General features: G+C 40.1%; 1 pseudogene; it reads left to right on the top strand.

Moving 5' to 3' along the window:
- LOC103009208 (60S ribosomal protein L11-like) overlaps positions 1-13,855 on the top strand; it is a 28,212-nt pseudogene extending 14,357 nt beyond the window's left edge.
- Positions 13,856-26,555: the final 12,700 nt, after the last annotated feature.

Below are 26,555 nucleotides of genomic sequence, written 5' to 3'. Positions count from 1 at the left end.
CCCACCAACAGTGCAAGAGGGTTCCCTTTTCTCCACACCCTCTCCAGCATTTGTTGTTTGTAGATTTTCTGATGATGCCCATTCTAACAGGAGTGAGGTGATACCTCATTGTAGTTTTGATTTGCATTTCTCTAATAATTAGTGATGTTGAGCATCTTTTCATGTGCTTCGTGGCCGTCTGTATGTCTTCTTTGGAGAAATGTCTATTTAGGTCTTCTGCCCATTTTTGGATTGGGGTGTTTGTTTCTTTGATATTGAGCTGAATGAGCTGTTTATATATTTTGGAGATTAATCCTTTGTCAGTTGATTCATTTGCAAATATTTTCTCCCATTCTGAGGGTTGTCTTTTTGTCTTGTTTATGGTTTCCTTTGCTGTGCAAAAGCTTTGTAGTTTCATTAGGTCCCACTTGTTTATTTTTGTTTTTATTTCCATTACTCTAGGAGGTGGATCAAAAAAGATCTTGCTGTGATTTATGTCAAAGAGTGTTCTTCCTATGTTTTCCTCTAAGAGTTTTATAGTGTCCAGTCTTATATTTAGGTCTCTAATCCATTTTGAGTTTATTTTTGTGTATGGTGTTAGGGAGTATTCTAATTTCATTCTTTTACATGTAGCTGTCCAGTTTTCCCAGCACCACTTATTGAAGAGACTGTCTTTTCTCCATTGTATATCTTTGCCTCCTTTGTCATAGATTAGTTGACCATAGGTGCGTGGGTTAATCTCTGGGCTTTCTATCTTGTTCCATTGATCTATGTTTCTGTTTTTGTGCCAGTACCATATTGTCTTGATTACTGTAGCTTTGTAGTATAGTCTGAAGTCAGGGAGTCTGATTCCTCCAGCTCCATTTTTTTGCCTCAAGACTGCTTTGGCTATTCGGGGTCTTTTGTGTCTCCATACAAATTTTAAGATGATTTGTTCTAGCTCCGTAAAAAATGCCATTGGTAATTTGATAGGGATTGCATTGAATCTGTAGATTGCTTTGGGTAGTATACTCATTTTCACAATGTTGATTCTTCCAATCCAAGAACATGGTATATCTCTCCATCTATTTGTATCATCTTTAATTTCTTTCATCAGTGTCTTATAGTTTTCTGCATACAGGTCTTTTGTCTCCCTAGGTAGGTTTATTCCTAGGTATTTTATTTTTTTTGTTGCAATGGTAAATGGGAGTGTTTCCATAATTTCTCTTTCAGATTTTTCATCATTAGTGTATAGGAATGCAAGAGATTTCTGTGCATTAATTTTGTAACCTGCAACTTTACCATATTCATTAATTAGCTCTAGCAGTTTTCTGGTGGCAGTTTTAGGATTCTCTATGTATAGTATCATGTCATCCGCAAACAGTGACAGTTTTACTTCTTCTTTTCCAATTTGTATTCCTTTTATTTCTTTTTCTTCTCTGATTGCCGTGGCTAGGACTTCCAGAACTATGTTGAATAATAGTGGTGAGAGTGGACATCCTTGTCTCGTTCCTGATCTTAGAGGAAATGCTTTCAGTTTTTCACCATTGAGAATGATGTTTGCTGTGGGTTTGTCATATATGGCCTTTATTATGTTGAGGTAGGTTCCCTCTATGCCCACTTTCTGGAGAGTTTTTATCATAAATGGGTGTTGAATTTTGTCAAAAGCTTTTTCTGCATCTATTGAGATGATCATATGGTTTTTATTCTTCAATTTGTTAATATGGTGTATCACATTGATTGATTTGCGTATATTGAAGAATCCTTGCATCCCTGGGATAAATCCCACTTGATCGTGGTGTATGATCCTTTTAATGTGTTGTTGGATTCTGTTTGCTAGTATTTTGTTGAGGATTTTTGCATCTATATTCATCAGTGATATTGGTCTGTAATTTTCTTTTTTTGTAGTGTCTTTGTCTGGTTTTGGTATCAGGGTGATGGTGGCCTCATAGAATGAGTTTGGGAGTGTTCCTTCTTCTGCAATTTTTTGGAAGAGTTTGAGAAGGATGGGTGTTAGCTCTTCTCTAAATGTTTGATAGAATTCACCTGTGAAGCCATCTGGTCCTGGACTTTTGTTTGTTGGAAGATTTTTAATCACAGTTTCAATTTCATTACTTGTGATTGGTCTGTTGATATTTTCTGTTTCTTCCTTATTCAGTCTTGGAAGTTTATACCTTTCTAAGAATTTGTCCATTTCTTCCAGGTTGTCCATTTTATTGGCATAAAGTTGCTTGTAGTAGTCTCTTAGGATGTTTTGTATTTCTGCGGTGTCTGTTGTAACTTCTCCTTTTTCGTTTCTGATTTTATTGATTTGAGTCCTCTCCCTCTTTTTCTTGATGAGTCTGGCTAATGGCTTATCAATTTTGTTTATCTTCTCAAAGAACCAACTTTTAGTTTTATTGATCTTTGCTATTGTTTTCTTTGTTTCTATTTCATTTATTTCTGCTCTGATCTTTATGATTTCTTTCCTTCTGCTAACTTTGGGTTTTGTTTGTTCTTCTTTCTCTAGTTTCTTTAGGTGTAAGGTTAGATTGTTTACTTGAGATTTTTCTTGTTTCTTTAGGTAGGCTTGTATAGCTATAAACTTCCCTCTTAGAACCGCTTTTGCTGCATCCCATAGGTTTTGGGTCGTCGTGTTTTCATTGTCATTTGTCTCTAGGTATTTTTTTATTTCCTGTTTGATTTCTTCAGTGATCTCTTGGTTATTTAGTAACGTATTGTTTAGTCTCCATGTGTTTGTCTTTTTTACGTTTTTTTCCCTGTAATTCATTTCTAATCTCATAGCGTTGTGGTCAGAAAAGATGCTTGATATGATTTCAATTTTCTTAAATTTACTGAGGCTTGATTTGTGACCCAAGATGTGATCTATCCTGGAGAATGTTCCGTGCGCACTTGAGAAGAACGTGTAATCTGCCGTTTTTGGATGGAATGTCCTATATATATCAATTAAATCTATCTGGTCTATTGTGTCATTTAAAGCTTGTGTTTCCTTATTTATTTTCATTTTGGATGATCTGTCCATTGGTGTAAGTGAGGTGTTAAAGTCCCCCACTATGATTGTGTTACTGTCGATTTCCTCTTTTATAGCTGTTAGCAGTTGCCTTATGTATTGAGGTGCTCCTATGTTGGGTGCATATATATTTATAATTGTTATATCTTCTTCTTGGATTGATCCCTGGATCATTATGTAGTGTCCTTCCTTGTCTCTTGTAACATTCTTTATTTTAAAGTCTATTTTATCTGATATGAGTATAGCTACTCCAGCTTTCTTTTGATTTCCATTTGCATGGAATATCTTTTTCCATCCCCTCACTTTCAGTCTGTATGTGTCCCTAGGTCTGAAGTGGGTCTCTTGTAGACAGCATATATATGGGTCTTGTTTTTGTATCCATTCAGCCAGTCTATGTCTTTTGGTTGGGGCATTTAATCCATTCACATTTAAGGTAATTATCGATATGTATGTTCCTATGACCATTTTCTTAATTGTTTTGGGTTTGTTTTTGTAGGTCCTTTTCTTCTCTTGTGTTTCCCACTTAGAGAAGTTCCTTTAGCATTTGTTGTAGAGCTGGTTTGGTGGTGCTGAATTCTCTTAGCTTTTGCTTGTCTGTAAAGCTTTTGATTTCTCCATCGAATCTGAATGAGATCCTTGCCGGGTAGAGTAATCTTGGTTGTAGGTTCTTCCCTTTCATCACTTTAAGTATATCATGCCACTCCCTTCTGGCTTGCAGAGTTTCTGCTGAGAAATCAGCTGTTAACCTTATGGGAGTTCCCTTGTATGTTATTTGTCGTTTTTCCCTTGCTGCTTTCAGTAATTTTTCTTTGTTTTTAATTTTTGCCACTTTGATTACTATGTGTCTCGGCGTGTTTCTCCTTGGGTTTATTCTGTATGGGACTCTCTGCGCTTCCTGGACTTGGGTGGCTATTTCCTTTCCCATGTTAGGGAAGTTTTCGACTATAATCTCTTCAAATATTTTCTCTGGTCCTTTCTCTCTCTCTTCTCCTTCTGGGACCCCTATAATGCGAATGTTGTTGCGTTTAATGTTGTCCCAGAGGTCTCTTAGGCTGTCTTCATTTCTTTTCATTCTTTTTTCTTTAGTCTGTTCTGCAGCAGTGAATTCCACCATTCTGTCTTCCAGGTCACTTATCCGTTCTTCTGCCTCAGTTATTCTGCTATTGATTCCTTCTAGTGTAGTTTTCATTTCAGTCATTGTATTGTTCATCTCTGTTTGTTTGTTCTTTAATTCTTCTAGGTCTTTGTTAATCATTTCTTGCATCTTCTCAATCTTTGCCTCCATTCTTATTCCGAGGTCCTGGATCATCTTCACTATCATTATTCTGAATTCTTTTTCTGGAAGGTTGCCTATCTCCACTTCATTTAGTTGTTTTTCTGGGGTTTTTTCTTGTTCCTTCATCTGGTACATAGCCCTCTGCCTTTTCATCTTCTCTGTCTTTCTGTAACTGTGGTTTTTGGACCACAGGCTGCAGGATTGTAGTTTTTCTTGCTTCTGTTGTCTGCCCTCTGGTGGTTGAGGCTTGCTAAGTCTCTTTTGCATGCCCAGGGTCCAGGGATTAGAACGTGGACATTTTGGGGGGACCATTATTCTGTCCTAATCCAGTCACATACTTGAATCTACTTTATAATTTTGCCTGGCTAACTCACTAATGGAAAAACACCATTAATATTTTTTGCTTTTAAAACTAAAGTATAAAGGCAATAGCTATGTCCATGAAAAGAGCAGAAGAAGATATTAGGGCAAATACAGTTCTGTAATGATCTATTTCTGTAATTACACAACCACATATTCTCTCTGCCAGTTCCCTCCTTTCATACCTTGGTTCCATCCATTCTCATATCTCCCATGCCTGGTCTTTAACCAGGATCTTCTTTTGGGCATTAGGAACTCCCCATTCTAAGATCAAGAAGCTCCCCTACATCCTTGAACACAGTTTCTCTTAAATATAGTTCATGACTAACTACGATTAAAGTTTGGTTTTCCACCAATACCACTGTCATCTCTAATGTAGGCCACTTCCCATTGTGTTTTCCCAGTGCTCACAGGGTAAGGAGGCATTGGTATATTCTATTTAATTGCTACTTCCCTACTTTTTCTCCACCACTGCTCTCAATACCATATGTGTTTTGGAAGCCCAAGCCATTCACTTACACATCCTTCCCTTCCCCTACTTTCTCTAATTATCTATGGAATTCAGGATACTCTCCACTTTCGTTGATCATTTCAGGATTTCAATCCTTCTCTCTACCCTATCTATCGCCATCAAGCTCAACAGCTGCATACAAACTTTCCAACATTCTGACCTCACAATTCTTACTAGGATCAACATAATTCCTTAATCTTCACATGCCTCCTCTCCTTGCCAGCTGGGTCCAGTAACGCTCACTCATTGATTCTGCCCTGACCTTCCATGGTCGAAGGCTTTGGGAAGCTCTGCATCGTCATTTGGAAAGCTCAAAAGTAAATAGACCTTCTTGCAGTTGAACTCTGACTTTATTTTTCATTTCTAGAAACTGGGCTTTGACTTGATGTCAAGAAGTTACCAAGGAATAAAATTGGTTTTCATCTTGCTCCCTTTTGTTTAAGGCCTGTGACAGTCTCCTCTCCCCATAGGCCTCCAAGGGTCCTGACCTCTCTCCTCCCCCCAGTTCAAGGCTGGGGCTTTATCTGTGGCAAACTTTCCTGGCACTTGAAACCTGCCTCTCTGTGTCATCTCAACTCTGAACATTACCTGCGTCTAGAATCCAGCGGCCACATCCATCCTGAGGCTGACCATTCACTTGGATCCTGACTTTGATAGGTTCACATATTTCCTAACTACTGTGTTCTGCCTGCTTGGCTGGACAGTCTTCCAGTACCAACAGCTGGGTCTTTATCCTCGGCACCTGTTCACCCAAGTAGACTGGTCCAGCTTCAATTCAGTCTACCCCACTAAGCTGCAATGAACTTTTCTGTGACCAGCTATGCAATGAGATATAATAGCCCCCATGATTTCTACCACTCTCTCACTGCTATCCAACTGGGTTTTCCTTCTCCCTTTGTTCTCCAGTAGCTCACCACACAGGCTCTCTGCTTTTTTCTTACATTATTTCCTTCCCTCACCGCTCCAGGACATTCCAAACATTTTAGATCCTCTCATGTCTTGGTTTCTCTGCCATCTTCTCTCTGCCAGTATTCCAAACTTGATTAGTCCCTGGGGTCATCATTAGGACCATCTACAAAACTTCCAGTTCTCTTCCCTCTAGGTAACTGGTAGAGTCTTACCTCTCCAACCCCTCTGCTCTGGCCAATGAAACGTAATCGTGAAAAGTCTCGTTTCCAGGCAGAAGCTTCAAGAGAGAACGCTTCCTTTACCACATTCTCTTTCCCTTCGCCTCCATGATCTACAGCACACTCTGGGTGAGGAGAGTGGCCCCAGTTGACTGACAATGGACACGTAGCGACAGAAGAAATAAATCTTTGTTGTTTTAAGCATTTGAGATTAGGGGGTTGTTATTGTACATAACCTAACCTATCCTGACAGATACTGATCCTCCCATCTGTTTTCTCCTCTCATATTCCTGGTCTGTAGTGGACCTGGTTGTTTCACCTGACAGCATTCCTTTGCAAACCACCCCTTCCTCAATTTGGGTTTATGTAATTCATGACTTCAGGGGTGAGTGTATGACTCAGACCCAGGCAGTCAAACAATCCCATCCACTAGGCCCCAGTGATTAGTCCAGTGGTGGTCACATTACCCAAGTTGGGCCTACTGTAGTCTATATTAGGGTTTGGCTGGAAAATTGGGAGAGAAATGCTCTTTTTGCTGGGGCTTGCTAAAGCAGGTAGACTGTATACTGGAGCTGGCAGTGGCTACTTAGGAAAGCAGAGCTAAACAATGGAGAAAAATATAGTTTTGATGATATTTTTCGAGGTTCTGGATTTAGCCATGTCATAAATCATTATGCTCTTTAGACGTTCCTGTTATGTAAGCCAATACATTTCCTTTTTTTCTTTAATCTATTTTGAATTGAGATTTCTGTCACTTGCAACTGCAAAAGTGCTGATTAAAACAGCTGCAAAGCATTAAGGGAAACATCAGGAAACCATACAATTTTCCTTTATACTTTTACCCTATAGAGTATCAACTGAATTCTCACTGGGATCAGCAATCCTTTTGCTCAGCTTTATTTACTTCCTAGTGTACTCCTCATGGGGCATATTCCAAACATTCTCTATTCTCCTTAATTCCTTTCCCACTCCCTAAGATGAGCTAGCCTTTCACTTCTCTGAAAAGAAATTCATCTCTCTTGAGTGTCCTCCACTTTAACCCTATTCCTGTGTATTTTCATCTATCCATCTCTTTCCAAACTTAACTGTATCACTTGTTCCTCTGCCGGTGGCTTTTGTGTCCTGGGTTTCCTCTTATATCTGTGATCACTCCTGTGTCTCCACTTCTTTCCACTGCAGCCTGGGAACAACTGTTCACAGCCTCTAACTATCTTTTCTTCCACTGCAGATTCCTGGTATCTATTCCTCTGGCTTTATCTGTCACCCACAGGCAAATAGCTCTCAAGTCTATACATTCCAGTCTTGGCCTGCTAGACTTTTGCATTCACATGCCCCAGCTGGAAATGCACCTCAAACTCAACATGTCCAAAAGTGAAATTATTCTACTCAATTCAAACTCTGAGTTATTCTGGACAATCTCAGCTTCTCTCCTCTGTACCCTCAGATCCAGTTAGTTACTATGTCTTATCAATACCACCCGATGATACCTCTCCAAACTATACCCTCCTTACTGCAAACACAGCTACTAGTTCTGGCTTTTATTATCTGCTTTGCAGACTCATACAATCATTGCCACAGTTTCCCTAGGATGATCAAACTCCAGAAGGCCAAAACCAAAATGAAGTAAAAAGATACAAAATGAAGTAAGTTTTCAGTTGCTACTTCTTGTCCGGGCACATACATCAGCTTAGGACTCTCTGTTGAATGTTTGCTAGAGACCTGTTATTTTCACAAGCCAGATCTCAATATTTCATATCCACAGTGATATCCTCAGCACACTTGGGAATAGTACATCTTATGCTCAGGGGCCATTGCTGCAAAATTCTTTTGTAGTCCTCATGGCCCCACTGAAAATTTCAAACATGCTATTGCAAAAGTTTCCAGAACCCATGCAATATCATTGTTTTGTTAGCGAGTGTTCGCCCGACCTTGTCCCAGACCCTTTGACCTTTTTGTTCCACTACTATCCTGAACAGCCTTTTATAACAGGGCCTTACAATACACTGTTTTATAAAAGTCTCAACTATAGGTGTATAAACCTGTAAGAATCGCTCTAACAGCGATAACCTACCCAGCCTCCTGCCTCTCCCCTTTTTAGCTCATTCTCTTCAAAAAATGGTTCCAGTTCCTTTCTTGAAGCACAGCATGGATCACTCTTTAAAAAATTCAGTTGCTCACACTAACTACAGAATACAACCCCAACTCCTTTGCCTGGTGTCCTAGTCAATTTGGGCTGTTATAACAAAATACCATCAACTGAGTAGCTTATACAGTTGACCCTTGAGCAATGCAGGGATTAGGGGCACCCACCCTCTGTGCGTTTGAAAATCCGAGTATAATTCATAGTTGGTCCTCCCTATACACAGTTCATCCGTATCTGTGGTTCTGCACCTGGGATTCAACCAACCGGGGACGGTGTAACACTGCAGTATTTACTATTGAAAAAAATACACATGTAGGTGGATCCATGCAGTTCAAACCTGTATTGTTCAAGGGTCAACTGTAAACAACAGAAATGTATTTCTCATAGTTTTGGAGGCAGAAAAATCCAAGATCAAGGTGTCAGCCTCTCTCCTTGGTTTGTAGATGACTACCTTCTATCTCTGTCTTCACATGGTCCTTCCTCTGTGTGCACCCATGGCTGTGTCCAAACTTTCTCTTCTTATAAGGACATCAATCATATTGGATTAGGACCAATGAGTCTTAAAGACCTCATTTTAACTTAATTACCTCCTTAATGAGCACTTGTCATATTCTCATTTTTGAAAAGTAGATTTGACTTAGATATGCAGAGATAGGGGATGCTGTAAGGACACAGTATTATGAACAAAGTCCAGAAACCTGGCAAGGAAACCTCAGGGAATGACAAGTGGCCAGTTTGGCTGGCTAGAGAATCAGGTGTGGGAAATGAGGATGGAGAGGTGGTGTCATGGGCTGAATTGGGTCCCCCAAAATTTGTATGTTGAAGTCCTAATCCCCAGGATCTCAGAATGTTAACTATATCTGGAGATACATTCTTTAAAGAGGTAATTAAGTTAAAATGAGGTCTTTAAGGTGCACCCTAACCCTAATTCTAACTATCTTTTATAAACGCTGTGCAGACACTGAATTAGCCAATATACTGAACCATTTCTTCTAAGGGAAGTACAGGATTAGGTTCCTGTGAGCCTCTGATCACAACATTTTCGTCAATGAACCAGTGAACACATAACTTTGTTTTATGTGTGTTTCTGTTTAAAGACACCTTATTTAATATACATTGTTGACTCATTAACATTAAACTAACAGCCAGCCGCACCATAACTCATGCCTGAACAAAGCCTATGTAACATCTGTATTTTCTCCGTAAGGCACATCACAGCCTTCTTGTGCTTAGGGACACTGGGGCAGCACTTCAGCACTATGCTTGGGAGTCATTTTACATAGCAAAACCACCAAGAAAAAGAACATAGATGCAAAAACATGACACCAAATAGACCATGAAAAGGTTACTGGTTTACAGTATGAACTCAGCTGGGAACGCGCATCTTGAGCAACTCAAATATTTTGTTGTACTGCACATGTTTGTGAATGACTGCACAAGTGCTGCAAGTAGTGATTTGGGAGTTAGAGATAAATTCAAACAAGTAGATGAATTCGCAAACACAGCATCTATAAGTAATGAGGATCAACTGTACTATTAACCCCATTTTACAGATAAGGAAACTAAGACTCAAAGCAGTTAAGATCTTTCACAAGGTTACTGCTTGTGAAGCTGACACAGCCAGGATTCAAACTCCACTTTGTAGAAGAGGGAGATTTTTTTTTTCACCTGTACTGAGTCAGAGTTGAGGAAATCAGTCAAGAACACTAATACAGAGGCTGCAAATAGCGAACAGCCTTTGCAAAAACTTGCCAATTACATGAAGCATGATTTCTGGGAATGGCACCAAGATATTAGTGAATAGCAGTCTCACACTTTAAACAAAGAGAATTGTTCTTAGAAGTACAGTAGTAACATATTTATCTGAGGGCCCTAGAGCCCAAGTGACCAAAATCCACAGCCTTTGTTTCTGCAGAGTTCATGTTGTCATCTTCTCAATACAATTCTGTTTGGGGGAAGAAAAAAAAAAGTGCACTCACACCCAGGCTTTACATAGTATACAAAAGCATAATCAGGGACATATTATAATAGGGCAATTCAGGGAATTAGTTGTCAAGTCTGTAAAGGGGCCTTCATGCACCAAAAGCATAGTATATCACGATAAGCCATGTTTTCAAAAAGCATTAATTCATCCAAAACAATGTACTGAGTTGCCACTGTGTACTGGGTGTTATGTTCAGTACTCAACATCAGAGTGAATGTGAAATAGTTCCTGCCCTGGCCATAGTCACAGAACAGTGCCTGAGGCAGGTGTAATTGGGTGTGCCTGTGTGTGCGTTCCTTGGCGGTTTCGCTCTGTTTCCCCGCCTCCCATACTTAATGCATCTGTACATTTGCACAGCTGCCTAGAGCCTCCTCAAACCTTAGGATTGAGATACGTATAACATATCAGCTGACCTGGGAATGTCGGAAGCCGAATTACAAAGCAATTTCAAGACCCATGAGAGAGAATCCACCTGAGGCAAGAAGGAGTCAGGAGTGATAAGGAGGGCAGCAAGAGGTTCCGGGAGTCCCAGAGCAGTGGTGGCTTGGGGCGCTGGAGGAGAGCTCTTTCTTGCACCTGTCTTCCCTGAGCCACCACCCGGACACCACCACGTGTTCCTGTTTTTCTTCCCATCCCTCTGACCTCCGCTTTGTGAAACCCACCTCCTCTTTCCAGCTTCTAAATAAGACTGTCCTAGGAGTCCGTCCGCAAATCTCTCTCTTTTTTTTTTTTTATGAAGATGTTTACAATACTTTATTTTAGGTTATTTCAAATTCTTCACCAATTTAAAAAATTGACCAACTCAATGAAACCTTGTGAATACAATGTTAAAAAGTATAACTATGAATCATAAAATTTAAATTTAGTATGAAAAGATAAGAATGGCAAATTATATTGAAGCTATGTGGAATTATGTTTATAGACAACAGGAAGAGAAAATAAAAATGTAAATATTGCTTGATAGGATAATGAGATTAGAGGTGGTCTTTTAAATTTTTCATTGTTATGCTAATACAATATCTTTATAAAACCTAAAAATCTTCAAACAACACATTTTTAAAAAATTGTCGTAAAATACACACAACAGAAAATGTATCATTTTAACCATTTTAAAGTGGACAGTTCAGTGATATTAAGTCAACAAATTTTTAAAACTTTCAGATGGCACCTGAATAAAAGATGTGTTGTCCATTGGTGATTTTAATGTATCTGGTATATAACTAAAGTCACCACAAAACTTTTTCTGGGAAATTGGCAGATCATAAACATAAAAAATTTATTTTGCTTTATATTAAACCTTATTGTTTTACTGTTTCAAAATTCAAATTTAGAATTTAGACTCTTTCACAAGAAAGAGTCAGTTTCATATTAGAGCAAATCTCTTTTCTCTTGTATCTCTTCTCACTCCCTAAGTGATCTTATCCAATCTCAGGTTTTTAAATTCAGTCAAGGACCCAACAAGAAACAGATGGCACAGTCAAATTACAGTAATTCAAGCAGGGCTCACTAAAGGGACTATTTGTAAAAGTGTAAGGACAGCAGTACCTCAGGCTAGTAAGGGGAGAAGCTGTTTCCACCCAAGGACCAGAAGGGGTGAAGGGACAGAGCAGTTCCTGCATCTGGAGAGACAGCTGTGTGGAAGCCTGCCTGACGGGAGCTGTAAATTTTCACAAGAGAGGCTCAGGCAGCTGAGGAGAACTGCAGGGAGGGAGTTGGAGAATAAGTCATCCCACCTTGCTCTCCTCTCTTCTGATCTGCTGCCAGAGGGCTGAATCTGCCGGAAACCAGAAGATTGGAGTCCACTGACTTAATCCCTATGGATTAGTCTATATGGAGGCAGGGAGCAGGGTGGAGAGGCATGGAGAGAGAATATGGAAGGCCTGCAGAGATATCCAGCATGCTCTCATAAGTGGAAGAGTCACATGTATAGCTCCAATGCTAACTTTTCAAGTTGAATCACAATGGCCTGCTCGAACATCTCCACCCAAATTGTCACTTGAGTGTCCCATGCCTAGGTCTGGTCCTTGCCTATCCTGTTCCTTCCCCACTCCCCCACCAGTTTTACCACCATTCGCTTGATTGCTTAGACCCAAACCTAGCTTTCATCCCTGAATCATTTAGTTCTCTTACATCCAATCCATGAGCAAATATGTCAGTTCCACTTTTTTTTTTTTTCAACAGAGACATCAATGGTTTAATGGATAGGGTTCAGCTCCACTTTTAACTAGTGTCCAGGGAATTCCCTGGCAGTCCAGTGGTTAGGACGCGGAGCTCTCACTGCCAAGGGCCCAGGTTCAATCCCTGGTCGGGGAACTAAGATCCCACATCCCACAAGACATGTGGTGCAGCCAAAAAAAAAAAACTTGTGTCCAGAATCTGGATACTTCTCATCACCTCCACAACTTCCACCCTAATCCATTCCCACATATCTCTTGCTTGTATGACTGCAATAGACTACCACCTGGTGTCCCCACCCCTGCTCTTGTTCCCACTATGGTTGATTCTACTTTGGGCCACGTTAAGTCTACACAGCAGCCAGAGTGATCTTTCTCTAGTCACTCTCTAACTCCTTAACCTGTTTAAATTTTCTCTCCAACTATGTCCACTTAAATGCTTGTCATATGTTTATTCATTTATCTGTTTATTGTCATTTTCTCCGTTAAAGTGTAGGCGTTATGAAGGCAGGGATCTTCTTGTCTACTGAGTAGTCCCCTCAGTTGACTAGACTTTCTTGAATGAAAAAGAAAAAAATACCTCTGCAAAAGACACTGTTAAGAGAATGAGAAGCCACAGACAGGAAGACAATGTTTGCAAAAGACATCTCTGATAAAAGACTGTTATCCAAAATATACAAAGAACCTTTAGAATTCAACAATAAAAAAAAACTTGATTAAGGAATGGGCAAAACTCCTGAACAGACAGCTCACCAAAGAAGATACACAGATACTCTTCCCATTCTCCACCAAGGCTCAGGATCAGAGTGAAAAGGAGAGCCTATGTGGGAAATTTACATCTGTAAGCTCTGCCTCAACATCTGTGTGGGGCAGAGTGGAGACTGACTGATCCGGGCAGCCTCAGGGCTGGAGCAGCTCACAGGCTGAACCTCTGTGTTCTCCAAAGCTAGATACACCATCAGGTCCTTTGGCATCAGGAGAAATGAAAAGATTGCCATCCATTGTGAGGCCAAGGCAGAAGAAATCCTGGAGAGAAGTCTAAAGGCATGAAGCATGAGTTAAGAAAAAAAGAATTGCTCAGATACTGGAAACTTTGGCTTTGGGATCCAGGAACACATCGATCTGGGGATCAAATGTGACCTAAGAACTGGTATCTATGGTCTGGACTTCTATGTGGTGTTGGGTAGACCAGGTTTCAGCATCACAGAAGTGTAGAACAGGTTGCAATGGGGCCAAACACAGAATCAGCAAATAGGAAGCCATGCGCTGGTTCCAGCAGAAGTATGATGGGATCATCCTTCCTGGCAAATAAATTCCCATTTCTATCCAAAGGCCAATAAAGTACACCTGAAACTAATTTAATATAAAATGTCAAATATATATCAATGAAAAAAATTTAATTAAAACAGAAGCCAATAAAGTTTTCAGTAAAAAAGAAAGGATATGCAGATGGCAAATAAGCATAGGAAAAGATGGATGCTCAACATCATAGATCGTTAGGGAATTGGACATTAAAATGAGATATCACTACACATCCATTAGAATGGACAAAATCCAAAACACTGACAACGCCAAGTACTAGCAGGGATGTGGAGTAAGAGGCATTCTCATTCATTGCTGGTGGGAATGCAAAATGGTACAGCCAACTTCCAGAGATGGTTTGGCAGTTTCTTGTAAAATTGAACATAGTTTTACCATATGATGCAGCAATTGTGCTCCTTAGTATTTACCCAAATGAGTTGAAATTTACGTCCACGCAAAACTTGTTCACAGGTGTTCATTGCAGCTTTATTCATAATTGCCAAAACTTGGACGCAACTAAGATGTCCTTCATTAGGTAAATGGGTAAATACACTGTGGCACATCTGGACAATGGAATATTCTTCAGCACTAAAAAAAAAAAAAAAAAGAGCTATAAGCCATGAAAAGATGTGGAAGAACCTTAAACGCATATCACTAAGTGAAAGAACCCCATCTGAAGTGACAATATCCTATATGATTGCAACTATATTACATTTTGGAAAAGGCTAAACTATGGAGATAATGAAAGGATCGGTGGTTGCCAGGGAAGAGCGGAGAGGGAGAGATGAATAGGTAGAACACGGAGGATTTTTTAGGGCAGTGAAACCGGTCTGTATTATACTATGATGGTGGATACATGCCATTACACATTTGTCATGGAATATAAAATACCAAGAGTGAACCCTAATATAAGCTACAGCCTTTGGTGACAAGTAGGTTCACTGATGATAACAAATTTACCACTCTTGTTCATGATGTTGATAATGGGGGAGACCATGCATGTGGGGGGGAAGGGGGGTATATGGGAACTCTCTGTACTTTCTTCTCAATTTTGCTATGAAACTAAAACTGCTCTAAAAGTAAAGTCTATTAAAAATAATATGTGTGGAGATCCTGGAGAAAAATGGACCATAAATCTAGAAAACCTGTCCCACTAAACTCTGAAAGTAATCAGAACCCTGAAAAACCCTAGCTTGGTTCTCTTATAAAAATGCAATATATAGTATGGTGGAGGAGGCTGGAGGTGGGGAGGTACTGACTCTGCAGCTCCAAATACAAAAACCATAGGGAAACTCTCCAGTTAGTCTAGCTTGGGTTACAAGACTGCTTCATGACTTAGGGGCAGTGGGCTACTAAGAAAGAGTGAACCAGATTCACTTGCCAGGGACTTCTTCAGCCGGAGGACACCAGAAGGGCCATCCCCAAGGCTGAAATCCTGATACATCCATATATATTGTTATATAACCACTGCTGGAATCCCCCAAGTACCTCTCTGCTGCCAACTACCTTGGCCCTTTGCCATGTCCCCTGGACCTCCCCTCACCATCCAGCTACTAAAAGAGTAGCTCCACAACCCAACTCAGCTGCTATGGCTGAGCTACAATTTGATCAATTGGGCCACACCATAATAGTTGTTCAATACTTTGACCGGGGCAAGCTTCATGAGTGTGTAACCTGTGTAGTTGGAAAGGCCCTGCATTTAGAAGGTCCCTGTATTTAGTTTATTGCTTGGCTGTCACCATCTTGAAATTCTTAATTAATTTTGAACAAGGGCCTTGCATTTTCATTTTGCACTGAGCCTAGAAAATTACACAGCCTGTTCTGATTTTGCCTTTCGTCCCTGGAGGGTGGGTATTGTGATTACACAGTTGAAGTGGAGGGAAAGCTATAACAGAGGAAAAGTAAATGCTGACCACATTAATTTATATGTCACTGAACATGTACACTTGTAATCTGAAGGATGAATGCGGTCCTTGGGACAGTTCAGGGGAGGAAGCTCTTAGAAGTAATAAGCCCTAATGCAAGGTTCTTAAAAATACTTCCAGGAATTAGAAGTGTGGTTGCCTATGGAGGGTGGGTGGGGGCAGGGATTGAATGGGAAGAGGCATGTGGGAACCGTCTGTGGTGATAGTAATGTTTTATAGCTTGATAGGACTTTGTATGCATTTTTCAAACCTCAGCAAAAGTACATCTAAGATTTGTGCATTTCATTGTTTGCAAATGTTATATCAAAAGAAAACCTATAAACAAATAGTTAATGATATGCATGCTGAAGTATTTAGGGGGGAACTACACTCATGTCTACAATTTCGATGCTGGAAATGCATCAAAAATTAGAGGGATTAAAGTATGAATAAGGGGATGGATGGATGGATGGATGGACAGATGGCTAGATAGATAGATAGATAGATAGATAGATAGATAGATAGATAGATAGAAGATAGATAGACAGACAGGTATGTGATAAGGCCAGTAGAGTTAAATGGTAATGGAAGACTCTGGGTGATGAGTATATGGGTATTCACTGTAAAATTCTTTCAACTTCCTATGTCTGAACTCTTTTATAATGAAATCTGGGGAAAAATACTTTCAGAAGAAAAGGGGAGCTTCCATTTGCTTTTAAGATTTACTAGTGACAAACACTTTAATGGGCTTGGCGGTTATTGTGAGGCAGAACACCTAAACTAATAGTTGAACTGTATTTTGCTTAAATTAAAGACTCGAAGATGCTCTTTTCAGATCTCCGAGTCCTTAAAAAGTTTATGAAGAGTGTTTGTAAAAGGGAAGATTGCTTGTGCTCGTCTTAAAGCCATTTAGTGCCTGTATGAGCCTGAGAATCCTAAGTCCTCGGGATGATCTATAATGCATGGAGTGTATGCTCTCAGCAGTGTTTTTCCTCTTTTCTTGACGTCAGTTGCCATTTGTAAGGGTTGCCAGGGTAATGACATCTAAAGACAGGCCTACAAGAAAGGACAGCATACTTATTTTTTCTCTTTTAGCATCAAATATATTTAAAATTCATAACACATTCAGTTTGATGAAATTCTACTTCACAGAGAACCAAATTTCAAAGTACAGAAAAGAACTCTCCCACTCCCCCCACTACCACCCACCAACCTGCCCTTGTCTTTGCAGCTCTGCTCTTAATGACTGGAGTTGTTCGAAACATAATTTTATATATGCCACGGGTTTTTTTCTGGGAAAAAAAATGTGCGGAGGTGCTGGCTGTATTTTATAAAATAATTTTTGGTAAAGTCAACAGAAAGACCTAGTTTACCTCAAAGGCAGGCATGGGAAAAATTGGAATCTGTTTAAAAAGGGAATATTTCAGTTTCCTTGGAAAGTATGTGGCTTTTGAAAATTAATTAAGAAAATACTTGGGGTTATCAGTCAACATGGTTAATTGATACATTTCTAATGGGATATGTTTGTCACATCACACTAATTCTAAGTTTTATATCAGTAAAAGGGTAAGTTTTACAACTTTACACATTGACAAATATATTTTTATTTTGGCAGCAATAAATAAAGCATCACGTGGAACTCATCACAGTTAAGCTGAATTTCTTTCTGTTTTGAAATGAAGTCAACCTAATATTAGAAAATTGCATTCTGGCATGAACCTCAATATTCTATTTCTGTTGGTGGCTCATTCATTTCAAAATAAGTAGTTACTGTTGTAAACTCTTAAGTGTGTATCTTTTGGCATTACTGAAATTCATTTATTTACCTTTCAAATGAAGTCCAAACCATTAAACAAAAGTCGTTTTCTAAGGAAATCCTTTGCAAGATACAGAAATATTTTTATGCTTGAACAAACATTTTTAAATGTTTTATATGAGATACAGGGACTTCTTGTTCTTGAGCACGCTTGCCCTCTAGGATGCCAACTGTAGAGAGTCAGAAACACATCTGTCCTCAAACACCCTTAGATTCTCTTAATAACCCATTGTGAATTTTTTTTTAATTTTATTAATTAATTTATTTATTTTTGGCTGTGTTGGGTCTTCGTTTCTGTGCGAGGGCTTTCTCTAGTTGCAGCAAGCGGGAGCCCCTCTTCATCGCGGTGCGCGGGCCTCTCACTATCACGACCTCTCTTGCGGCGGAGCACAGGCTCCAGACGCGCAGGCTCAGTAGTTGTGGCTCACGGGCCTAGTTGCTCTGCGGCACGTGGGATCTTCCCAGACCGGGGCTCGAACCCGTGTCCCCTGCATTGGCAGGCAGATTCTCAACCACTGCGCCACCAGGGAAGCCCCAACCCATTGTGAATTTGATGATCGAATATATTTACCTTTTTTTGAGACAATTTCTATTTTCAGCCTGAACCACTCCTTGACAAAAGATTACATAAACTTAGTACCAAGTGTGTAAGATTGTATTTAATAATATACCTCTCTTTATGCACCTTAGAATTGTAAGATTCAAGCTTCAAATCATGTGCCCTTTTGCTATGAAGTTTGATGGAAAATTCTGTGTCCACTCCTTTCCTCATTTCATGGGATGGGATCATACCACTTTCCTGAGTCTCCACTAGAGGCCCAGGACTCAAAGTCTAAAATCCTGGAGGTCATTCTCTCTCCTTGGGTTATTTTGGAACTTCCCCAGCTCCATGATGCCTTCCTTGAGAGTGATCAGCATTTCACGTGAATGTGCAAATGGATTTTAGTTTGATCCTTAAAACAAATGAACGGATTAATAGATGCTGAATGGTAACATCTTCATGGGGTGAAGAAATTGCTGGTGCAGGAAATGTGTGGGGAGGAGAAAATTACAATTCAAAATACCCACTGGGTTGTGTTGGCTTTCTCAAATTTTCTGAGCCTCTGTTTTGCTTGAATTTTAAGGGTAAGAGACATCTATTAGTGAATCCCTTATAAGCAACCTTATGAAAGTTCATCAGTCATTGAGTCCCTGCTTTGGTGTCTGGCACTGCTCTGGAATGTTACAGAATTTGTGCCTTCCTGTGACTTTCCCAAGTATCAACCTTCAGAGACTATGTAAAGAAAACCAGTATGACCCTCTGATGCAGGCACAATCTGTTCTTCCCTAAGCTCCTATTCCTCACAGATTCTCAGGCTCTGGGTTCTTTTTTCTGGCTCTCCTTCTTGCAGTGTCATTCTTAGACCTCCTACCGGTCTTCACCAACACCAGCTCTGTGCTGCCTGGTTTGCTTAATTCTGGCAGACTGCACCCACCGAGACAGCCTCGCCCCACTAGCTCCGGCCTCAGGGACCCACCCTGGCTCACCTTCCTCCTCCACTCACAGACTCCCCACCAAAGGAAAGGGATTAGACATGTTAACTTTTTCCAGACAGATTTAAAATGCACAGGGGGAGTCACTGAGCAGAGCTCACAGAGCGTTCATAGTGGGAAGCAACAGAGTTGAGAGCTGTGTGACCTTGGGCAAATTACCTAACGATTCTGAATCTGTTTTCTCTTCAGTAAAATAGAGATGACAATGTTTACTTCACTGTGTTATTGGAGGGAATTAAATAAGATAATGTACAGAAAGAGCCTTATGCATAGCAGTCTTTTAAAAAGATGGTAGGAAAAAAAATTAAAAATAAATAAAAATAAAATTAAAAGATGGTAGCCATTATTACTTTGAGATAATTTCTGAATTATTGTGTGTAATATTTGTGTGGAAGTCTGAGCCTAGGCTTAAAAACAGCAACAACAACAGTAACAACAACAACACAACAAGTTTGGCCATAGAATTTTAAAGTGAAAATGAAGAAATGGCCCATAACTGCTGTATTTATTTAAGCTTCTAATTTTTATGCATGCTTGTTCAACTAGCATGTATTAAATGCTTTCTATTTGCCAGGTGTTATGCAGGCGATAGGTAGCTGAGTAGATGTTCCTCTCCTCTAGGGACTTGCAATCTAGCTGAGAAGACAAACATGTAAATAACCATCTAGTGACATGTGACAAATATTGAAAGGGTCATTGCTGTGAGAAGCCCTTGACTCTGCCTGGAAAGGACTGGGAAGACCAAATCCACGTTCTCAGTTCCCTGTAGAAGCAGCTGGGCAAAGAGGAAAGCTTTCCCACTGTTGTGCTAGCCAGGGTTAAAAACTGGTGGCCTGCGGGCTGTATCAGGGTGGCAAATTTGTCTTGTTTGGTCCATACAGGGTCTTAAAACCAAGAATATATTACATGAGAGTCCAGAATTACGGATTTTCCTGAAAAAATTACAAGATGTGACCTGGCAATTCTGGACTGTAATCAACCAGATCCAGACTAGCTGCTTTGTTTTATAACCAAAGCTCTTGACTCATCTGTCTGCCCTACCTGGCCTCTGTAGGCATTTGTGATTTCAACCTTCCAACAGACACACCTGGGTCCAAATCCCAGCTTTACCACTAATTGTATTGCCTTCAACAGCTGACCATCAGTTACCTGTCTGTTAAATGGGATCGATAATACCACCTTTGCTTTTTTTAGAAAGCGGATTCTAGAAGAGCATGGATTGGAGCAGAGCTTTTCAAAACATAAAACAACAAACACTATGCTGTACACCTGAAACTAACAGAATACTGTAAATCAACTCTACTCCAATTAAAAAATAGACCACTTTTGTCAGTATCACCCAAGAAAGTGTCTCTTAATATTTATTGTGCATCTGGAACCATCTGCATATTCTGCAGACTGTGCTTTTTCAACTCAAAGAGCTGTGTCATCGAACACAATCCAATACAGCAATCACTAGTCAGGTGTGACCATTTAAATTTAAATCAAATAAAATTCAGTTCCTCAATCACACTAATCACATTTCAAGTGCTCACTAGCCATATGTGGCCTGTGGCTACCTTACTGGGCAGTGCAGTGGCAGAGCAGTTCCATCATCATGGAAAGTTTCATTGGATAGTGCTGTAGACAACATTGCCCAATAAATCCACCTGAGGTTACCCAATTGTCTGGGGCATCTAATTTTGTTTGACCTACTGTGTTTTACAGATTAGGGTTCCAAGTCTTTGAAAGTAGATGTTAATGTCTAGAAGATTGTTAAGTTGCAAATTATTTTTGTCCTACAGAGATAAACAAATAATTTATGTCCAATGGAAAAGAACCCTAAAGGTTTTGGTTGTATTGCTCTGTAGGACATTAGTCAGTCTTCTCTACCTTTCTTTGCAATCTTATCTAAGATTCTTTTCTTCCAATGGTGAGACACACACACACACACACACACACACACACACACACACACACGCGCACGCGCGAGCACGCGCCCACATGTACAATCTCCTATCCTCCCCTCTGAACCATCTGTTTCCCTCATAAATGAGGTAAGCAAATCTTGGACATTATATATTTGTATGGAGATCATGTTTCTAACTTTTAAAAATTTGTACTATTTAAATTTACACTTTGGGCAAACTATGTAGCCTGCAAAGCCTTACTGAGGAATACTTTCTAAAACAGAGACTTTCCTCATAGGGTTCTTAAGAATTAAATGGGATAATGAATATAAAACATTCAATGCAGCTCTTGGCATGTAAAAATTGCTAAATAAATGTTAGGTGTTATGATTATTATTTAAGAACTATCTTAAAGCGTTCTTAAATAAAAATCAGCGTGTTTCTAGATGTCTAAGCATCTCAATTCCTACTTTCAGGTAGCTCCATTCAAATGCTGGAAGTCCCAAATACATTCTGGGCACAAGGCCTGTATCTCCCAACTTTGGCATCACTCTATCTGCACTCAGTACCTTTTCATCCTTTCTGCAGCAATGGGAGAAATTTCCTGGCCAACATCTGGCTTCAAATTGTGAGAGGAAGTCTTCCAGGCTGAGAACCACTAAAAACCCTCCCCTCCAGGCGCCGTGCTCTCTTCTCCCTCCCCCCTCCTCTACCCCTTCCTGCCAGCCCAAGTCCTGGACTCCACCCTTCCTGCCTGGCACCCTAAATGCTCCCTCCAGCTGCTGCCTGCCGTCACTCAGGCTTAACTCTTTAACTGCTGAAGACCCTTTTCCCAGAACGATGTACAAACTTACAACATTCTTATCTTCTGGGATGGAGAATTGTTCACAGAATTCCCCTTTCCTTTCCCCAAAGACTTCTTACGCATTCTACAGTATCCATTTGTACCAATCATATATAAAATTAAATTTTTGTTGGGAATGGCACCAAAGATAATTTTTTTATAGCTCAGAAGTGTTTATTGAAGATCTTCTATATGTGCAACACTGTAATGTCTTTATCATCTAAGGAACTACTCAACATAGAAAAGAGAGAGGAAGATTTTGTTCTCTGTTTTTCAAAATTTGTATACCCAGGCTACGAAAACTCAGTCTAGAGCATAACTTGACAGGGTCTCGGCACAGAGGCACAGTTCGGATTTTTGCAGTAAACATAGTAGAAACAGTGCGGAGTTAGAGAGAATGAAATCGAGATGTCTGGAGAGAGATCAGCAGATCACTCAGAGCTTTAGAGAAAGGCCCTCCAGTCTCCAAAGGGTAGCCCTCAGTATTATGGGCCCAGTTTTGGTTAAGACATTAGAATCTTGTGAGGAACCTTTGGTTAGAAAGCTGCAAATTGGATTGTAATGTTTTCTCTTCAGTGATACTTGGGTGGAGAGGGGCAAAGAAAGCTTGAATTCAGTTTGAGGCTAAATACTCATATCCTGCCCTTGACGCACAACATCACACGCAGCACTTAGTTTCATCGCAGAACTCATGTTCTATTTATTTATTTATTTATTTATTTATTTGGCTGCATTGCGGCTTAGTTGCGGCATGCGGGCTCTTTGTTGCGGTGCCCGGGCTTCTCTCTAGTCGTGGCGCACGTGCTCTAGAGCACGTAGGCTTCGTTTCCCCGCTGCATGTGCGATCTTAGTTCCCTGACCAGGGATTGAACCTGTGTACCCTGTGCCGGAAGGCAGATCCTTAACCACTGGACCACCAGGGAAGTCCCTATATTCTACTTAAATTTTGAGTTGCATCTGAAAATAAACAAATCATCCTCAACACATTGTCAAATGGTAATACTTCCTATTAGGATGCTAATCACATGGACAAATGTCTAGGTAAATTAGGTCAGTTCCAGCTGTATCAATCTCAGTTTGCAATTCCTACCTGTAAAACCTGGGATGAGTTAGTTAACCTCCTGTGCCTGATTTCCTCATCTGTGAAATGGGGATAATTATAGTAAATGCCTGACAAGATTGTTGTGAGGATTAAATGAATCAATACACAAAGAGCACTTAGAAGGGTGTCTGCTACATTGTAAGCACTGTGTTAACCGCTATGTTAATTTTATTGGGTTTTTTAAAATTATTAAGCCATTTTACCTAAAATTACTCAGTGTGCTAAGATCGTGACCTTGGAATATTTGTATAGAACTTAGCATACTGTAAATAGGAATGGGTAGTCAATATCTGGCCGTCATACTCAATAACAAACTGCAATGGTGTCAGTCTTAGTTGTTTAAATGGAGAAGCAAAGCACAAAGCAGTAAGAACAATTCCATCATTTTAAGATGTGACCATTCTAAAGTCAATTCTTTTGTTTTTTTGGCTTCTCTGAGCGGCATGTGGGATCTTAGTTCCCTGATGAGGGATCAGCACCTTGCCCATCCTACTCCTGGACTGGGGCATGACTCCTGGATTGGGGCATTGTTCATGTTATAACAATCAGGTGTGTAAGGGAAAAACCATGGTAGATAACCACTAAGTTAACCAAATAGCCTAATCATTGGTTCTCAGAAGGCAGGGACCAGTAGCATCAGCGTCACTGAGGAACTTGCTGGAAATGCAAACTTTTAGGCCCTTTGCCAGGCCTCAAGAACCAGAGACTCTGAAGGTGGAGTCCAGCAATCTGTGGGTTATTTTTGTTTTTGTTTTTGTTTTTGGCCGCACTGTGCAGCATGTGGGATGTTAATTCACCAACCAGGGATCGAATCCTTGCCCCCTGCAGTAGAAGTGCAGAGTCCTAACCACTGGACTGCCAGGGAATTCCCTAAAGTCAGTTCTTTAGTAAGAACCAAGAAATGTTCTAAACCAAATGCTAAACTCTGTGTTTTAGTCTGTTAGGGCTTCCTCAGCAGGATACCACAGAGTGGCTTAAACAACAGAAATTCTGTTTTTTTCGCAGTTCTGGAGGCTGGAATTCCAAGATCAAGGTGCCAGCAGAGTTGGTTTCTGGTGAGGCCCCCTTGGCTCGCAGACGGCCATCTCCCTGCTGTGTCTTCCCCTGGCCTTTCCCCTGTGCACGCACACTCCTAGTGTCTTTCTTATAAGGACACCAGTCTTATTCATGTGACCTCATTTAACCTTAATTACTTTCTTAAAGGTCATATTGGGGGTTGGGGCTTCCACATATGAATTTGATAGGGGGGGAGGGACAGGGACACAATTCAGTCCATAAAACTCTGCCTCATTCCCTTGCCTTAAAATTTTTGTCCTCCTCCCTGGCTTGGGAGTAGGTCCAACCTAAGTCATGATGACTAAGAGGGTTACCTCTCACCACACTTCTCCTAGGCGTTTTCTATGTCTTGAGCAAAATTCATTGTGCGTTGTTTTGCTTGAGGTATGTTCTTTTTTGTACTCATTCTGTTCCCTGCTCTTAGAATGCCTTTCCCAGCCTCTACATGTCCACATCATATCTATATCTCAGAATCCAGCCTAGCTGCAGCTTCCTCCAGGAAGCGTGTCTCAACCCTCCCTGATGGAAATCCTCCCTTCTCGGCTGAACTCCCAAAGTATGGTGTCTCCCTTTCAGAACTTTTCATTTTCTCCATTCTTCTTCAGCTCCTCTATGAGTTCCTTGGGTGCCAACTAGTTCTGATTCATCCACCATAATCCTTCCCCAGCGTAGAGTCTTATTCTACACAGATGTTCCAAAAAAGAGTTGAATGAAATGTCAATTGCATGCCAGTGACAAGCAGGTAGGAGCAGACAGAGTAGGAGGGATCTGGAAGGACAAACACCAAAGCATAACTGTGGTTATCCTTAGAGGAGTGAGATTTCAGAGATCTTTCATTTTATATTTTGTATATTTTTGAATTGTTTGAATTTTTTGATCTATATGCCTTACTTTTTTTAATAAAAAAAAGTATTGAAAACTTTCAAACATCTTTAAAAAGAGGTAGGTGGGAGGAAGTAGATTGATGTCAGGAAGCATGGTTATTAGACCTAAAGCGCATTGTCTTTGTGGCCAAGATAGTGAAGGAGGAGGGCTTTGGAGGCACCTGACTGAGGTGTGTACACATGCAGAGGTGCTCGTCCTCAAAAGTAATTTACAAGGTTTTTAGAATTACTTGATTATTTAAGATATGTGCATGAATTACTGACAAAAATGAAAATTTGAAAAAAAATGCTGTGCATGATAAATGCCTTATCCTTAATTTCTGTGGTATTGAAAAAATTTTAAGTATATGTAATTAAATCCATTTTGAAATATAATTTTTAGCACATATCAAATCTGCAACTTATATTTAATTTTTCTCTTCTCGTCTTCACCACTACATGGAAAGCTATCCCAGAGTTCCAGAGACAAAACAGAGATTGTTTTTGAAATTAAAAAGCACAGGAACTTCCCTGGAGGTCCAGTGGTTAAGACTCTGTGCTTCCACTGCCGGGAGCGCAGGTTTGATCCCTGGTCAGGGAACTAAGATCCCACGTGAGGCACAGCCAAAAAAAATAAAAAAGAAAAAAGAAAAAGCAGTCTTTCAGTGATAATTAGGAGAAGATAGATTTTAGTACAGTAAATGATAACATGGTTGGGGGGATAAAAGGTAAAATCTATTTCAGAATGTTCCTTCAGATTTTTATGTATACCTTTAGGATTATCGACACAAAGCTGAATTCACATACACACACAAACACACACACACCTACCAAGAGAAGTTATAGATATTTATGCTCATTACACTTAACAACGCACAGTGTAGAACCTAAAACTATGGTGGGTTACTTTCACTCTGCTTTGAACACGAAGTAGAAATGAGTCCAGAGAAAACATGAAGTGTGCTTTTCCAAAGTCCAATCCTGCCATAGAACACACTGAATGTTGTCCTCTGGGAGAGAGGCAAGCCATTTAAATTCAGAGAACACATTCTCAACACTGGCAAGCTATTTTTAGCTCAAGCCGTAGCTTAATTTGGAATCCAACCAGTTGAGGTCTTGCCTTTTCCTTGGATTGATTTTTTTTTAAATGGCAGTAGGTATCTATACACATGGAAAAGGAGTTTTAAGCATTTTAAATGTTCTTGAAGAATATATATTCTAAAACCAGTTGAAAAAAAGGTTCATGTTAGAGCTTTGAAACTTTTTGCTTATCTGTAGACTGTTGTTTTAAAATTCACAGTGTATGGCCCTAAAAAAAGGAAAGATGCTTTTAATTAGTTTATTCAACCACAGTTCTTCAGGGAAGCCAACCTGCACAGCTACCTGATAGAATAGCAACTCGGCCTTGATGCCAGGTGCCTGGCCTGGGAGGCCTGACCAGAATAAAGATGTGGGGAATTTCTTGGCTTCCAGGAGACTGAGCTTCTCATGCTCAAAAGGATCTCCCAGGGTAGCCAGACACTTATTCCATGAGCCATGATGACTCAGCTGCTGCAAGGAACCTGCTCCCAACTGTCTCTCATTGAGTCTAAATTCAAATTCTAATTAATCAAAATTAAATTAAAAATTAATTTTCTTTGTCATACTAGCCACATTTCAAGTGCTCGGTAGACACATGTGGCTAATGGGCTACCATATTGGGC

The sequence above is a fragment of the Balaenoptera acutorostrata genome, chromosome 4 (assembly GCF_949987535.1).
Source record: "Balaenoptera acutorostrata chromosome 4, mBalAcu1.1, whole genome shotgun sequence".
Taxonomy (NCBI): domain Eukaryota; kingdom Metazoa; phylum Chordata; class Mammalia; order Artiodactyla; family Balaenopteridae; genus Balaenoptera; species Balaenoptera acutorostrata.
Note: the sequence above shows the minus strand (reverse complement) of the source record. Positions and strands in the feature narration are given on the sequence as shown.